The following is a 13,701-nucleotide window of genomic DNA, read 5'->3' as shown; positions in this document are numbered from 1 at the left end:
ACAATTTGGAATCCCCAAAAATTACCACAAATAAAGGTGTCCCTATATACTGTAGTATAATATAGCTAATAATATAGCTAACAACATTTTTTCTTTGTTATTTTTACATATAATTACAAACATATAGTTTACATCTCACCATTTTTTTTTTTTATTCAAACAATTTAGAATGCCACAAAATTACCGCAAATAAAGTTGTCTCTAACTTTAACTGAATACATAAACACAATGTTTATACTGAGCTTATGCATTTTCTCTTACAAAAAAACTTTTCCATAGTTAGATTTTTATTAGGTCGTTTATTAAGCCATGTTCCTTGTGTGGTCCCCACGATGCAGGTAATATCAGGTTTTACTTTGGAGACATTTGGTCCCTTCAATTTAGGCATTAAGACCAGACCCACACACAGTCTTCCTGTGGGTACATGGACATGTTTTAGTGTGTAGGCATCTTCCAGAGTTTATACACAACACATCATAACACACACTTTCAACCAGATGCTAGATCGCTCAACGGAAAAAGAACAAAACCACACAAACAAGCTTCTCCTACCCATTACTCTCCCTACTGCACATTATTAAAAAAATGAATGTAGCTCTTTAGATTAATGTGTGTGTGTGTGTGTGTGTGTGTGTGTGTGTGTGTGTGTGTGTGTGTGTGTGTGTGTGTGTGTGTGTGTGTGTGTGTGTGTGTGTGTGTGTGTGTGTGTGTGTGTGTGTGTGTGTGTGTGTGTGTGTGTGTGTGTGTGTGTGTGTGTGTCTTGTTTGCATCTGTTTGAAATATTCTGCTTCCTTTATGTGGCTCTGGCCTCCCACATCCTTCATTAGCTCTTTTATCATCCAGCAACGTAAATAAAGTCCCAGCTACACACCGAACATGTGTGGAGAGAAATACGTCTGGCATAAGGAAAGGATCAAAACAAAAAGAAACAGTCAAACACAACTAGATTATTGATCATCTTGCCAGAAAGTTTTCATGTACTTAGTTAGCCATATCTCTCTCTCTCACCCACAGTGACTAACACTTCCTGGAAGACTTCACAAGCAGTTATTTTCCTGCTTACTGATTATCGTAGCCACTAACTAGAAACACTCATTACAGACCAATGCAGTCCTCTGTAATTAGGAAATACCTGTTTAGTTCAACGAGTAATGTGTATTATTTATGTAAGTGAGGGAGTACTACTGTGTGTGTGTTCATAGACAACCTATGAAGATGGGGAAGGTCTCGTTTTTTAATTGTCTTTACAAGCTTTACAAACATTGCCAATAAAAAAGCGATTAATACATGAACATTTTTAAATATGGCCCCTAAGCAGCAGACAACAAAACTGCAGAGCATGCTTAGAATAAACAGTCCGCTGGTGTGAACACTAATATAGTTATCTTTATAGTTATCATTATTGGTGTGAATGGGCCTTTGCTGTATGTCAACAGACTCATTAAAGTCCATTTTTAATGAACCCAAAGAATGTTAGGAGAAACATCTGAAGCAGAGTTGATGCTTAAATAAAGCCCAACCGAGAGCCACAAAAATCTGCTGCTATGGCATCTAACATAAACAGGAGTCAATGGATTAAGTTTATTTGCATTAGCCATTAACCATTATCTGCTTTCCATTATCCATTAGCTCATGTTTGCAGGCTTTTAAGTGATTATTCTCAGAGGTTACAGGTGCAAATACTGTTTAGTGTTTAGCAGTGGACAGCTACTGTCTTCTGTAATAAGACAAATTCAATTAAAACACAGATGGTGTTATCAGCCACTGTCAAATCACAGTAATCTGCTGTGTGTCGCTGGGGCAACTATACTTTTAGAGGATTTGGGGGGACAGGTTTTCTGTATCTCTGATATATGTGGTTGTGCATGTTTGAGTTTGTGAAAGACATTCATAATACAACTAGCATCTCAACAATAGCTGGACTGAACATTAACAACTGACCTAAATACTCATCACACAAATGTACAGAAAGATTATAAATATGCAAATGCATCTGATCACTGCATGAGTAACGGACAGCTAGTGGGCTGAAAAGAGTCACTGATCTGTGTTTGTCACTTCATATTGGTGTAACATTTAAATTATTCAATTTAAAAATAAAAACCTGTCATCATTACTCACCCTCATGTCGTCCCAAGCGCGTATGACTTTTTTTCATCCATGGGACACAAAAGGAGGAATGTCAAACATGACGCCATTAAAAGCTCATAAAACTACTGAATAAACCTCACTATGTTCTGAGTCTTCTGAAGCAATACGACAATTTTGTGTGATGAACCAAACTACACCGATATTTTATTCACAATTTTACCCGCTTGTATGGAAGCTTGTTTCCGCCATGGAATAAAAAATAAAAAAGGTAATTGTGACTTTTTATTACACAATTCTGACACAATTCAATTTTGAGTTTGTTACTCGCAATTCTGAATCGTTTTCTCACAATTGCATGTTTACATCACGCAATTTTGACTTTTTTTCTCCAAATACTGAGCTTACATTCTGTTTTTTGACACCTAACCTGTCAAAAAACAGAATTGTAAGAGGAAAAGTCGCAATTAACTTCTTTTTTTTTCATTCCATGGCAGAAACAAGCTTTCCATAGTATCAGATGAAAATATATTTTTAATAAAAGGATATGTACTTTATGATGACTAGTGAGTGAAATATGTACTTTTCAACCATTACATGAAATTGTAAGGAGTGTGATATGCTGCTCCTTTATGTTGGCATTTACTACTATTTTGTCAAAAACCCAAGTATATATACACACCTTGATTTACTTCTCTTCAAATGAAAAAAAAAGTGACGGATGTTCTTCCAAAGTGCATGTGTTACATGCCTCTACATGTACAAACCTCAAGAACAGAGATCCACACCTGATTGTATGTCAATCACTCCCTGGAACATAAAAGAGCAGGTGTACCCCCCCCCCCCCCCCCCCCCCCCCCCACCCCACCCCACCCCACCCCACCCCACACACACACACACACACACACACAAAAAGCCTTTAAGTTAAGTTAAGTTTCAGTTCTGTTGTGCAGTGACTGCTTTTAATTAAAAAGGGTTATCCCTAGGCTTTATTTTTCATCTAAAGTCTGGGAAATTGCTTATAATTTCATAAGACCCTCAAGTAAATTTTTAGCCAGTGAGTATGTAAACCCATGTTTTTTTTTTTCCACCGCATAGTTTGCATATGCAAGTATATTTGAATAAGTGTAAACGCATGTGTCCGTGCATATGATTTTCAGCATGTTTGAGTTTGCACGTGTCACCGTGTGTGTGTTTGGCCTCCACAGTCCTTCATTAATGCAGAATTAACATGGACATGTTCAGAACATCCTGTCCCTAAGAACCGAGGTCACTGCGTTTATCTGAATTATTCAGTTCAAGAAAAAACACAAACAGATTACTGTGTGCTGAATGCATCAAAAATAAGGAGGACTAGAAACGACACTGTCCCTGGGGCGTCTATTGTGTACTGTAGCATTAAACGCATAAAGTAGTTTACCCAAAAATGTCAATTCTGTCATCATTTACTCACCCTCATGTCTTGGTTTTTGCACCAATGCCATAGAAGAACCATTTTTGGCTACCCAATGAACCTTTCAGTGTACAGTTTCTTATTATGAAGAACATTTTAAAAATCTAAAGAACCCTTTTCCACTTTAAAAAGCCTTTTGTGAAATGAAAAGGTTCCATGGATGTTACAGGTCCTTCATGGAACCCCAATCCTTTATTTATAAGAGTGTACAATGAAAGTCAATGGTGTCCAGGGTTCTTTCAGACAAAAACAGAAGAAATATAGTCATACAGGTTTGGAACAACACGAGGAGGAGTATATAATGACAACATTTTGACTTTAGGATGAATCTCTTGAAGTACTGAAGATCCGCGAAGGGTTACATTGAAAAATGCAACATGGAATCCAGTATACATATATTTTCTCTCTCTCCATTCTATCAATCTATCTATTCTTTTGCTCTGTGGAGATGTCTTTCTATGACCGCACAGCCTAAACGCATTCGACCCTGCCGCTGGTATGACCAGCTACCCGTCTGTCCTCTATTTGTCTGCCTCACACTTAGTAGAATATTGATGCGGTCCTGCTTAAACCGCGTTTGATGTCAGCGTTTGTGCCGTTGTTACATCATTAAGACGCGGCTGTCTACACTGCAACATCAGATAAGCCTGTGGAACATTACAGAAACTGGAAAAAAAAGTATTTTATGCCAATATTATGTAAGGTGTACCAAAAACTATGATTATGTAATTGGCTTAATCATACAGAAAGGTTTCTTTATTATAGATACAGATGAATCCCCTTCTCCACCCACATACGCATATATATTTTCCTGTCATGTCAGTAAAGGGCAGCCTGTGCCAGGATTGTTACACAACTCACCCTGAAGATGCATATGCGGTGAGGCAATTACACACACACATTTTGTGGTGTATGAGGTTAGTATGACACACGGCATTAGCCCAAAATTATTTTGACCTTTGCGGCGTTATGGCTGCGCAGAAAAAAAGAAATAATGACAGAGAAACTGTATTTCAGAATGCCTCGCGCTCTTAAATGGGTCGAGTTAGACTGCGATGTAAGCAGGTGACATAACACTCGGCAGTAGTGTAGATGCTGTCACTATCTACACCAAAGCATCTGAATCTGTCCATATGATACTCTCCCACACTGGCCTAGAAATAACTGATTAGACAGTATGTACGTATGTATATGTGTGTCTGTGTGTGTGTATAAAATACAAGATCGAGTTTTTAAAAATCAACTGGCCTGTTTTCTTTCTTTTTTTATCTGGAATTTCTGTAAGGGTGATGCAACTTCAGAATGGGTGCAGAAAAGCCTTTTGATTTGTCTACACAGCAGGAAATTCATAACACGATCTCTGCCATGCTACATCCCGTCTCTTGCATAACCGTATTGAACCGGTTGCCAAGGCAGCCAGACTGCCATCCATGTTTAACGCATCGTTGGGTCACTGAAGGCCTTTTTTTCAAACGCACGATTACACAACAACGTTCTTGGGGAAAGGGATGGTTTAAGCTAAAGGGAATGTTTATGTGTATAGTTTCATTTGTCATAAATACTGAGTTTAACATCAGAATTGTCTACATTAGAGGTTCATGAATGTGATAATAAAGCATGTGCGTGTGTGTGTGTGTGTGTGTGTGTTTGTGTGTGCACTTCCGTGCTTGAGCCCTACTGATTCTACCTGTGCCATGTGTTTCACAATGGAGTGTATTGTGTTATCTATTTTCCAGAGAAAATTTCAGCTTACGACAGTTTCGCCATCACAGATATATTTGGACTCTGTGTAACTGACCTCTCAACCTAAGAAACCGCATTACCTTTTAACCTCGGGGAAAATTTTGACTCACACTGAAAATGAATACAAATTACTGTGCAACATGGAAACAATACATATAAAATATATAAAAAATAGTATACAAATATAATACTATTTAAAATACAATAAAATAACATATTTTAAAATAATTTTATATAAATACGGAGTAACAATTTTAACATTCAATCTTAATATTCTTAAAATAAAAAAAATTATATTATTTAATCTCAATTTCATTATTAATTTTAATATTAAAACATAATATTTCATTACTGTGCAACAAGAAACCATTAAAGTCCCCCTGTAGTCAATCATTTGATCCTGTAAAACTCATCTTTGATCACCAAAATTACATATTTAAAAAATGTTTCCTTGAAAAAAATCCTTGAATGTAACTCTACACCTTTGCCTCATACGCGGTTCTATGAATATGCAAATTAGCCCCGCCTCCACTCACACACACCAGCTCAGAGATCCACTTGTTGACGATCACGTTGATGTGATTGGTTACAAGGTAGTTTGTGAGGTCAGAAACACCAGTGATTTCAAACCGCGCTTTTGAGACTGTTTTTGGTTCACTGCAGTTTTATGGAGAAAATACTCAGCAATGGTGCTGACTTATGAATTTGCACATGGTTAGATTGAAAACACCACATCTAGACATATAAACAACAATAAAAGCTTTATTTTCACCACAGGGTGACTTTAAGGGAAATGTGTAAACTACTATAGGGAATAATAATAAAAACTGCTGTGTGAATATAATAAACGCTGATTCAGTTCAGTCCTATAATCAACACAAGGTTTTTTTCAGGTCAAGACATTAAAGTAAGAGAATTTCAATATTATGACCGAGGTCAATGTGAGTGTGCATTAGTATTAAACCTGATTATTTAACCACTACTTACTTGATGGAAAACAGGGCTAATGTGGCTTTAGATGTTTAATTCTCCTTTGTTGAAAAGTCACTTATTGTATAACCAAAGGCCAAGCATCCAGCTAAGAAGGATTTCTGAGATCAGTTCCTCATGACTAGAACCAGGGCTATTAAGGTCAAAATCAGAAAAGGACTGTTTCTTAGAGAGAGCAGCAGACATCTACCTTTCCTTGTTTTTACACAATTCTGGCTATTTATTTATTTATATTTTGTCCTGTGGTTAATAAAGGGAAAAGTTACATCATTTTTATTCCGATTAATCTTTATATAACCCACAACAGTTTCTCAACCTGAAGCCTATTCTAGATTAAATGTGCCAAAATATTGTAATTAGTTCAACACTTAACTTTAAACCAGTTTTAACTGGAATAAACACGGCGACTGTTCCAAACCCTATTGATCTGTTTCTCTGCCCTAACTGTCTACTGTATACCTGATCATCATAAGTGACTGATTTGAATCGCTTTACATGCCAGAAACTCTGTATTTCCCTTACAATTGATTCCAATGAAGGGTGACGTTAGCATGTTTCTAAGCTAACCACACAAGGTAACACTTTATTTTGATAGTCCACTTTAGACATTCTACTAAGTTTGCAACTACATGTCAATTAACTCTCATTAGTTTATTAGACTGTCTGCTTAATATCTGCGAACACTTTATTTTGATGCTCCCGCAACAGACATTCCACTGACTACAAGTAACTTTGCAAGTACATGTCAACATGTCAAAGTGTTTTTTGTGCAATTTTCAGCTTGTCAGGCTGGGAGAACAACTGTTTTCCAGATAAACCAGCTAAACACCATCTTGGTCAGGCTGGGAGACTGCTTTAAACCAACTAAGATCAACTTAAACCAGCTAAGAACTAAACAACAACAACAAGTAAGTTTTTTCCAGCAGTGATTGTAAAATAGTCCATATATATATATATATATATATAAATTAAAACGTATTACTAAAATTATAAATGTTCCCATTGCAACTACTTAAATAAAACTGAATTAAAATATATAAAAATAACAAAATCACATTAATCTTATTAAAATCTTATTAAAACTATAAGAAATTAAAAACTGATGATATAAAAATAAAGACTAATTCAATTTTCTTAATTTAAATAATATTAAAATAACACTGTTGCCTACTGTTTTGGAACAGTATTTGCAGTAAAAGACAATATATATATATATATATATATATGTATATATATATATATATATATATATATATATATATATATATATATATATATATATATTTGATGACCCTTGTGAAAGAACCATCCAAAATCTACATTCAATCTAAAACAGATCCTCAGTGTCTTGTGAAATAAGGAGGGTCCTACAGCCTTTTGAGATAAGACGAGGTCAGCTTGAGCCCATATCACTAACGCTTCCCCTCACTGTCTAAAATAACTCACTACCATGTTCTGACCTTGGTACAGGTGTTGCTACTCCCAGCCAATCCAGGTCCTGGAAAAACAGTTCAACGGTTTAACGGACAGAATGATAAATTGACACCATCATCCTCTCAAAACTTCCTGAATTGTCATTCAGGATAAAATCTAATCTTAACCATGGGCATGTGATGCATTGTTTTTTTCTGACAAGCAGAACAGTGCAAATGGATAAAGGGAATAGCTTTGGCCTTTTTCCTTCAGGTCAAACCTGTTTGGGACAATGATGTGACCCTGCAACAGGTTTGCGAAAGTGCATCTACCTTGCCCAAGATCTTTAGATAAGATTCTCTGCTCTTATGGCATGTTTGGCTTGTAAATCCCCTTTGTGTGTGTGTGTGTGTGTGTGTGTGTGTGTGTGTGTGTGTGTGTGTGTGTGTGTGTGTGTGTGTGTGTGTGTGTGTGTGTGTGTGTGTGTGTGTGTGTGTGTGTGTGTGTGTGTGTGTGTGTGTGTGTGTGTGTGTTCATGTTTATATTACATTGTGGGGACCAAATGTCCCCACAAGTATAGTAAAACCTGAAATCACCTACATTGTGGGGACCAGCCAGCGGTCCCCATGAGGAAAACAGCGTATAAATCATAGCCTACTAAGTAATGTTTTTTGAAAATGTAAAAATGCAGAAAGTTTTGTGTGATGGGAAGGTTTAGGGGTAGGGTTAGTGTAAGGGGACAGAATGTACAGTTTGTACAGTATAAAAACCATTACGCCTATGGAGAGTCCCCACAAAGATGTGTGCGCCTGTTTGAGTGTGTGTGTGTGTGTGTGTGTGTGTGGATGGTGGGGTGGTGTGAAATGATTATTTACGGCTGTCAGAAAACTTAATCTAATCCGTGGACACTAATTCCTCCCCAGCACAGATTGTACTATACTTAGGATTCCAAAACAAAGATATTATCTTGAAATATAAGCATCTCTCTCCTTCCTGTCCCAAATAAGGAACTGCTCTGAAAAAAAAAAAAGAAAGAAAAAAACGTGACTTATTGCTCAATAGTTCTGATCTCAAATTACACTGATTTCCCCTTGGCCTTTTGTGACTTCAGATTTCTACTCCACCTTAGATTGTTTTGTATAAGACACAGTCACAAAAGATTGCTGTCAGACATTTCCAGAGAAACATATACTATAAAATATAGAGGATATGGTTAAAAACTTTATGTTTTACACCATAGATTTACTACAGGGGCTAGTTGTCACATTTTTTAGACCAGAAAATATTTCCTAGAGTAGGTTTATTTTTCAAAATCAATTTTGATGCATAGGCACAAAACTTCAATTCTCTGCTACAAAAAAAAGCAGAGCCTTATTTCAAAAAAATATTTTTCCACCATCATTGTCCTAAAGAATAAACTTCATAAAAAAATAAAAAAATAAAAAAGTATAGGGGCATGATGTCATTTACATTTATGTATTTTACAGATGCTTTTATCCAAATGTCACTATATGGGGTGCGTTTTCACAATGGGAGCCTGTCATTAAATAGCATATTATAAGATTTTCAGCTAAATTTAAATAGTAAACGTTTACAAAATACAAAAGTATCTCTCAGAGATTATGTAACTTTTAAAGCAAATAGGCCTAGATGTTAAAATCTTATATAAATGTGAACAAATTTAATTAGTAAATTGTATAGGTTTTGAATTGTTTTAATTAAAATAGATTGATGTGTTGATTCAATTATTATATAAACAATACACACACACACATATACAGTATATATATATATATTCCATTTCCCACCAAACCAGTTCCTGCTACTTAAAATAATCTCTGTACTCCATGATCTCTACAGATCTTCATCAACTAATACTCCATTCTCCACATTCTTGCTGTTAAACTAACCATACACTGACTGCGAATCAAGCACACAGAAGTATGGGCCAAGCTAAGCTATTTTTCCATTTGAAAAAGAACAGAGTGTATGTGTACTTTCCAAAGACTGCGTCTACCTGACAGCTACTGTTTACCAAATTGACATTTTAAAGACCCTATATATAAATTGGAGTTTTGTGACTTTTAGTCCATCTCTATTAGCTTTAAAGTCTATATTAGTATACTCCTACAAGCTGACAAAATTAACTTTAAGTACAAATTCGCATTCAAAATCTACACTCCAAAGCAACAATACAGACCAGACAATATTGATGACACATCCTGCTGAACTACACAGATTGTTGTCCAATTAAATGCTTTCTGCAAATCAAATGCCCCAACCCCAATACCTGACATACTGTAAGCTAGCAATAGAAATTAGCAAATCATGTTCATTGCTGTGAGAAACTGTGATTCAGGGTTTTTTTGACAACAAAATCAAAGTATTTGCTTCCCTTTAATCACATTGCTGTTTAAGTAAAACAATAACTCATCTGTATTTTTCTCACTCCGTTTCTCTCACCCTGGCCTTTTCAACACTTTCGACCTATCATGTAACCATACTTAAACCTTAATTATTTAGTCCTCTCATTAAAGATCAAGAACATCAGATTAGCATTAGCATTAGCATTTTCAAGATACCGTAGGTGGTTTTCACATTGAGTGCTCGTCCACTGCGGAGAAAGTAGTGGATTTTTGAATTATTAACACACACTGACTATCACTTTAATCACAAATAGGCACAAAACATACACACATACATACACAAGGCAAGCAGACAAATGTACCCAACTCATCCATGTGCGCATAATATGCACAAACATTGTTATTTTTGTCTATAGATTCTTCTCATAAATAAAGGCTCTTCCAAGTATGTACTAATAAGCTGCTCCACCCAAGCTTAAAGAGGAGTACGTAGTGTACAAACAAAGAAAACACAATGTGACTGTCACTGAATGTAAGACGAGAAAAGGTTGTGTTAGTATAAGATAAGATGATTCGGTTTGTTTTTCTGATTGTGCACTGTGGTCATGCTGACTGCACAATCACCCTGTGAGAAAACAGTGTCAGTTCAAATAACACTATAAATGTGTTAAATTCACACATACTGTACACAAACTACAAAGGGATTCTTGAAATGTCTCTGATGTTTCGCAATTGGGTGGTGGGGCATGAAGAGGTCACAGAGGATTTTTCCGACCCTGTTCATCACCCACAAAGATATGACAAAAAGCATTTCCAGTCCAACATTTCCACATGCTAGGCCCATAGTAACCTCTGCCTTCCCCCAGCGGACACACGGCAGAAGAAAGAGGGTGTCAGACGGGCAGAAAAGACGGAGACTCTGCAGACAGTGACCTAGTTTTGGTGCAGACATACACATAAGTGCAAGTTCAGTGGCTTATAAGCAATCACTTACTCACTAAAAGCTGACAAGTATTAGTGGGGGACAAGAAGGAATTTATTCAACAAAAGGAAGAAAGAAAAATTAAGAATGTAGAGCGATGCAGGACGCATCATGATTTAGATTTGCATACAGCTATAAAAGCTGAAATTTGTAAATGTTTAAAGACCCAAAAAAGCCTGACAAGCTCATATTTCCTGTCTTGATGTATATACTATTGAAGCAGGGGTGGGATATATCAAAGATCATTTATTTAAGATTCTCAAACATGAACATTATTTACTATGATAGTCATTGTGGGTAGTTTTAGGTGGCGGGGCATTATTCAAAAGTGCACCTGATTGGACAAAAATCTGTGTAGTGCAGGATGAGTCATCAATATTTTACTCACTTTTTCCGGACAACATTTTAAATCGTTTATATTTGATTGAAAATAATTAATTTGTCAACGTTCATCACGTACACTATAGCTTCATAAGTAGGCCTGTATACACACAACTTCAATTTTGCCTTAAGGAGTCTTTAAATACTTTTTCGCAGTTTAATCTGGAGTCAGGTTGATTTTTTACGAAAAAGTAGACACCGTGGCATTACTAAGGGCATGAGTTTTGGAGAAGGATTATTTGCTTTTTGTCGGAACCAATTTGTAGTTGTTTGGGAAACTGGTTTTTATTTTACGGCATTATTTTTTATTATTATTGATATATTATTGTACACTTTACCTTTTTAACCTCAGCAAATATAGCACAACAAATATCCTAATTGGGTAAATCCATATTACTCAAAATTCATAACTCACAAAAAAAAAAAGAAATTGAGACTGACAATAATGCAGCAATATTCTCGTCCCATTTCCCCTTAACCCCCACTTGCCTTATTCTCAGTGGAAACCCTAGTCTATTGGGACAGACATCTGTTTAAAAAGATCGACAGAATGAATTACAGAACATCAAAGCCTCCAAATGCTGCTGCAAAGAAAGACCAGAGACAGAAAATTGGCCGTCTGCTCTGACTACACAATTTACATTTACTTAATTAACCAGTACAAGCCAAGGACACAAGGGTTTTCAGTGAACAGAAGCCGCTTTAAACCAGCTTAACAAATCACATTTATTGTTATCTTAAAAAGGGTGTGCTTAACAAATGGCTGGACGTGTGGTTTGGAACAGAAATACCGTCTGTGCATGTGAAGGACTCTCTATTTATTCATTAATACTCGAGAACTCATAAAAACACACAAAAGTGCTAAGAAAAACATGCAAAAGTGCTAAGAATCATCACTAAGAATCATCACATATGTACAGAAAATCATAGAATAAGTCACAACCATGCAGCAAAGTTTAATGAACACCTCCATCAGCTACAGTGTGTGTGTGTGTGTGTGGGTGGGTGAGCGCATTGGGGTGTGTTTTGGGTGATGTTCAGTGTATGTCCTGAACAGGCTGCTGGGCTTCTGTTCAGCCTTCTGGGACAATGTGCGGACAAGCGTACTGAATCCATCTGCACTCATTCGCTCTATTTATCTGTCCCTCTTTCTTTAGAGAGTGTCTCTTTATAGTATATACAAGAAGGCTACATCACATGACCTCATCACATTGCATGATTATTTAATCGAGTGATGATTTATTCGGCTGCAATTATGAGCAAAAATTCCAATATTTGGCACTCAGTTGAAATAATCAATAAAGCACTGTTTAAAATCAAATTAAGTGAAATTCTACTGGAAATGGAAGGTCAAGTTGAGTGCAATGCATTGTGGGATACATCATTCCATAGAGTCTGTAATTAATATGCATGTATGCATGTTTTTTTTGTTGTTGTTTATTTTTTTTCTGTTATAGTGTTTATGAATATTTTAAATTTGTTTTTATTTTTAAGTTTTCATTTTATTTGCCTTGCTTTTTTTTTTCAAATTTGCTTTGTGCTTTTGTCTCTTTATTAGTTTTTTTTTCTTTTAAATATTTCCATTTAGTATTCATTTCTTTTTAGTTCAGTTTTAGTTTTAGTAATCTTTATTATTTATTTCAGTTAGCTGCCAAGGCAACATTTAAAAAAAATCTTTAAGTTACATTTTTTTACCTAATATTCAAACTGCATTTTAATGACCGAAAATGATTTTTAATAGTTTTAGTTAACATCAAAACTTCTCATTTTAGCAAATAATTGTAGGTCACCCTGTTATTCACAAAGCTCAGCATAATGTGCACAGAATACATACTATACACTGCAGCAATAGTAATCCCGACAGCCTCTGTCTCTCTCATTCTGTCTGTCTTCCTCCAGGTGGTCTGATCACCTGATGCTGCTTCATCGCTACCTTCAGTGGAAAAGCCAGCCACGACCTTCAGACACCCTCGCTGTAACCATGGCAGCAAGCGTTTAGTGCGGCTTGCTGCATACATTAGCATTCGCTAATGCTCACCCTCTCATCAAAACACATTGATTTTGCGCTGTGGATTAATACAAAACACTCTCCATTAGATGCCAAGACCTCTGCCCCAACAAACAGCCTTTGAAATAGAGCCACTTATAAGGGAGGGAGAGGAAAAAGGGAAGATGCAGAGCGTTATTTTGCAAACATGTCCATTTTGATAAAATACAGTATTCTGTGTGTTTGATCGGGGTCTGTGACCACAGAAGCATCAGTTTAACCCTCCAATTACAGTCCT

Source organism: Rhinichthys klamathensis, unplaced genomic scaffold (genome assembly GCF_029890125.1).
Source record: "Rhinichthys klamathensis goyatoka isolate OS25496 unplaced genomic scaffold, OSU_Roscu_1.1 h1tg000430l_1, whole genome shotgun sequence".
Classification (NCBI taxonomy): Eukaryota; Metazoa; Chordata; class Actinopteri; order Cypriniformes; family Leuciscidae; genus Rhinichthys; species Rhinichthys klamathensis.
This window is presented reverse-complemented; position numbering follows the sequence as displayed.